This window comes from Podarcis tiliguerta (assembly GCF_965153285.1).
Source record: "Podarcis tiliguerta genome assembly, chromosome: 3".
Classification (NCBI taxonomy): Eukaryota; Metazoa; Chordata; class Lepidosauria; order Squamata; family Lacertidae; genus Podarcis; species Podarcis tiliguerta.
In genome coordinates, this window is record NC_139536.1 from 63,153,535 (window position 1) to 63,158,671 (window position 5,137).

The 5,137-nt window shown below is 41.4% G+C and overlaps 1 pseudogene across 1 annotated transcript; it reads right to left on the reverse strand.

Moving 5' to 3' along the window:
* Window positions 1-4,393: 4,393 nt before the first annotated feature.
* Window positions 4,394-5,137, reverse strand: LOC310675011 (small ribosomal subunit protein eS6-like; annotated as a pseudogene). Its single transcript has one exon. The product of its transcript is annotated as a small ribosomal subunit protein eS6-like (transcript).

The window sequence follows — 5,137 nt, forward strand, 5'->3', positions numbered from 1 at the left end:
ATTTCAAGACTTTGTTTCAACCTTAAACAACAGGTTTTCAGTTACTCAAGGAAGTACTGAACAATTTTGGGCTGCTTAAAATTACATGAGCCATTTTGACTCAGGTATTACAAACAAAAAGGAAGGACATAGAACAACTTGGGTCTCAAAGGTCAAACATGGAAAATTACTGCCCTACCAGTGAACGTTGCAGAAAATGCGCAAGCAAGTGAGCACAGGATCTTTGGAATGAGCAATTCTCCAAGGGTTACGTTACACCCTGGACTCTCTGGTAATAAGTGTAGAAAGCACAAAATGAACTACAAAGACTTCTGTTTTAGCCTTAAGGCTAGAGAAACAGTCAGAGAGTTGCCCCATAGCAGCTCAGATTATAAATGGGGGAACATTCTGTCCTCCTTTACGAAGTCTCAAAGAAATTCTCAGCTCAAGGAAGGGCAAATTCAGCTCCCAACAAAAACCTGCTTAAGTCGAGGCCATGTATTAGAGAACTAGCTTTTATAGAAGGTCCTGAATAATAATCTTAACTACTTCAGTAATAATCAGACGCATGATAACTAATATATGAAGCAAAAAGTTTGCTAGCGAGGCCAAAGTCAGGATGAGCAAACCATGCTCTTAGACAGGAAAGGTAAATCTCCCCCAGATATAGACATAACAACAGTTCCCCCTTCCATGCTCTGTTCTGCTATTTTTCCATTCCATGCAGGAGGTCTCAGGTCCAATTTGGAAGTGGTCACAGGTGATGTCATTTTAGTTTTCTTTTAGGGCCACAGAGATGGTTCTTCTCTATAGTAGCTCACCATTTGTAGCATGCTGTCAGTGGAGGGTGTGTGTGCCGTGTCCTGTTTGTGTAGTGGTGGTTACACGTGTCCTTCTTCTGATAGGAAATGCTCTATAGGCGGGGGGGGGGGGTGGACAAAAAAGGGGGGGTTGAGGCAGGTCAGTTTCAGGGGAGTAGGAAATGTCCCTATTTTCATCTGAGGAATGTTGGAGGCTATGAGTAATAACAGTTACGGTTCCTTAGAATACATATCATCAAGAAAACCTTGGACTACTATAATGATCTGTCTCCTCAACTACACTGGAAAACAGCTTTAAGTTCAGCAACTTAAATCAAGTGTCCATATTTTCACATGCGGTATTTTAACACCCAACATTTTTTGAACAGGCTATAAATAAATGATGGCATCATTGAAATGTTTTGGTTCTACCAAATGTCTGAAAGCTCTGAGTGCAACCTTGAATTTGTGAGGGGTTTACAATAGCAGCTGCTCTGCCCTTGTGAAAAATTAGCTGCTTTAGTTAGGTGCCTTAAAGAGAGAAGAGGGTTCCCCCCCCCTAACAATGGTTAGAAATGTTCAGTGTGCAAACTCCCCACCCTTAACCCACTTGCTAAAAATGTGTAGAACCACCTCTTTATATCAATGAATTAGCAATCAGTCAGACTTGAGCAAAAATTATTTGATTCCTGCTTAATATGTTAAGCACATTCACATGCCAGCTTTGAAGGTCTCTTTGTTGAAGATCTTACAGAGTTGCATATTTGACAAATCACAGAAAGCCCTGTTAGAATGGCCCTATTCAGGCATTCATAATAGGGCTTAAATAAATGCAGAAGTGTTCTAGCTCTGCCCTGCCACCTTCTGAATCCTCAAAGGCAATTCTGGGTGGAGAAGCCACCTGTACCTATGGAAGCTCGCGTGCATTTTTGAAACCCTGGAAGATCATGGTTCCGAAATCTATGGAACCTTTCCCAGGTACAATAGGCATTCCTCTGGGGCCTAAAGATCCATTGGAATGGTCTCCCTTGGGAGGTTTTAAAGCAGAGGTTGGATGGCCATCTGTCATGGATGCTTTAGCTGAGATTCCTGCATTGCAGGGGGTTGGACTAGATGACCCTTCGAGTCCCTTCCAACTCTACAATTCTATGATGGCCCAGCCCAGGTTATAGTCCCATTACCATGAGGGAGAAAACGATGCTAATCATACTTGGAGAAATTTGCTCAGGAGGGGTATTAGAGCAGAGCAAGCAGATTTCTGAACAGTGAGTTGCTGGTCCAAGTCCTGCCCACATTATGCATACATTAGAGAGAGAAAATACACAAAAATGCATTACTGTAGGTGAAAATGCTTGTGAAAATTAGGCAAGAGTAGGTGCCAAAATGTGTTTTCCAGAGACATTTGCACTAAAGTTCTAATGAATGTTCATCTGGAAGCGCCATGTTTCTGATGCAGATTTTGCTGGCGCCATCACTGACATCTGATAATTTTTATTTTTATTTGCTGTTCTTCTACTTACTGCATAAGGATAAAAAAGAGTTTATGGCAGGGAGATTTTGTGTGTGCGCACATGTGAAGCTTTACTTGCTGAGCTACTGAAGGCACAGAAAGAAGTGAAGCTTCACTTGTCAATATTGTTGAACATACTGTAGCATTCCAAGCTTCAGACACTGTTCCCTGTTCCTCGACTGCCTCATTTTAAAAACTGGCTACTCATTGCTCCTCTCCTGCTTGTGGGTTGTTGTTTTTCCCAAGAAACATTTTCCAGAAGAGCTCCTTTTGTTTTTCCCCTTCCACACCATTGTTAATCTTGCCATACTGCTTAAGGCAACCTATATTATATATTGTACAATTTAAAAAACATATTTGAGGATAATTTCAGCAGTGTTGGCTATTAGTGACCTCTTGAATGTCCAAAGAGCACCTAGAGGAATGTGCTGAGTTACTATGTTTTCCTACTACAATATATTCTTGTGGCATTTCTTCTAATGGTATAATCCAGACTCGTTTCATTTGGGACTTTAAGCATGCTAGACAATAGGTTTTCAGCGGAGTGTTGCCTGAATCACAGGATTCAGCTGCATAGGATTGCAGCAAAACTCCCCAAAACTTCCCACACCTGCAACAACCACCAAAAAAGGCTGGTCTATACCCACATTCCCAGACAGATCCTTCTTTCTGTGTTGTGGACTATGCATTTGTTGTTGGGAGATACTCATTCGTGAGCACTTGGATAGGGACAAGGTTGGATGACCAATATAAGTTACTGGGTGAGATACTGAGGGGCCCAATAACCCAATGCTGGTGTCCAGGGTTTGATCTAGACTGTAGCAATTTGTCACACAGTTCATGAAAATAAATCCCAGGCATAAACTCTGATTAAAACCCTGGAATCTGGTTCATCTGTGCTATATGAAAACCTAGATGTAGGCTGGGAGGGATGGCAAAAGAGGCATATGCTGTACTGACAAACATATCTTTGTAACATCTTGTCTAGGAGTCTTACTGTTACCAATATGGCAGGATACAAGTTGATTCACTTTCTGCCTAAACTGTCAACTAGTCAAGTGTATGGGTGTATTGGAAGCCTAACTAACTGGCTTCTTATATATGTAAGATCTTCAGAGCAGGGACCTATGTTCTTGCATTCTATAAAGCACCAGGAACAGAGATACAGTGATAGTACTTATTTAATTTGCAGGTATTTCAACAGCAAGCTTTTCGTTTAGGAATTCTGAATGTCAGACAATTTTGCCTTCACTGTATCTCGCTAGGCAATGTCATTGCAACCAGGCAATCTAATGATAAGCCAAGGTTTGTGCAATCAGTAAAGGAAAACTTTCCCTTTATAATATGGAAAAGAGCCTGCAAGCACAGATTTGATGAAACAAATACTCTGAAATGGAAAGTAACAAGTCTGTCCCTGTTCCCCGGATCAGTCTTGTTGTGTTGCAACCTAGTTTATGATTGATTTGACAGCACCCAGCAGTGCAACGGACAGGCTCTAATGGGAACACTTACAGGTTTGGGAGAGCCTACAGAGATGTGGAAGTATTAAGCATTTCTTTCTATTTAGTCTGGGGGAGATTTGTTTTTCATCTCATTTGGAACCTATAACCAGCTGGGATTAAAAGATGTCTGGTTCCTTAGGACTTCACATGTGATGCAGAATCTCCCTCTAGGGTGAAAAGAAAAAGCTATACGAGGGCTTTTCTCTCAGCTGTTTTAATTCTCTTCAAGCTCCCACTCAACATACGAGCTCTTAGCTCAAAGGACTGAGTTTGTTTTTTTAAAAAAAGAAATATATAATTGGAATTTATTTCTCTTAGTTTTAAAGGCAAAACAGTCAAAATATTTTAGAACAGGAAAAATGAAAGATAAATTTATACGTACTGAACTTATTATCAACCAAATGATAAACAGAGACCATTTAGATGTGCAGTGATTATAGCTTCAGAATATCTCCTAGATTTTGCTATAGGTGCAGATCCCATTAGGTATTCCTCAATTACATTTTGGAGAAATAAAAAGCTCACATACATGCTCTATCTAACAGTATATAGGAGTTCTGTGATGAATGGCATCCTCCAGTGTTTCCTCTCTCCAATCCTCATTTCTCTCCCCCCCCCCCCATAAAAGTTTTATTTAATGTTTATAGGAACACAGTTCCTAATTTACTTTTGGCTTGACTCAGATTTAGATGTGGAGGCTCTCAGTGAAGAAAGTCTATGCCTCTTAGCTATTTGCTCTTGCCGTTTTTCCTTTGCCTCCTTCATTCTTTTAGCCAGAAGCTTGTTCTTTTGGGTACACTGCTTCTTTAGAGCAATACTCCTGCTTTAGGACATACGCCTGCTCTGTTGTAGGACCCTGGGAGTTACCAAGCACTGAATCTTGGGTGCTTTGGTCCTGGGCTTCTTGCCTTCCTTGTTCAATGGTTTTCTCACAACATACTGATGGACGTCATCTTCTTTGGAGAGATTGGACGGCTTTTGGATTTTGCTAGCCCTCTTGGAACCAAGCCGGCAAGGCACAGTGGTGTCAGTCAGTCCAGAAATATCTTCCTCACCTTTCTTTACAATGACCAAATTCAAGATGCTTAAATTGGCATCAACAATGCAACCCCAAACAGATTTGCGTTTCCTTTCTCCAGTTCTTCTAGGGGAAGCTTTGTTTGTTATTGCCTCCACTGATTGCGGACAACATATCCCTTCCACTCCTCGCCAAGAGCATCCAGAGACTTCTGTGGTCATGCACTTCTTGCAGAAGGTGCGCAGCTTGCGCTCATCGTCTACTTTGATTAGTTTCTGGCAGCCGGAGCCGGGAAGAAGATGTTCAGTTTCATGGCGCCGGAACAGCT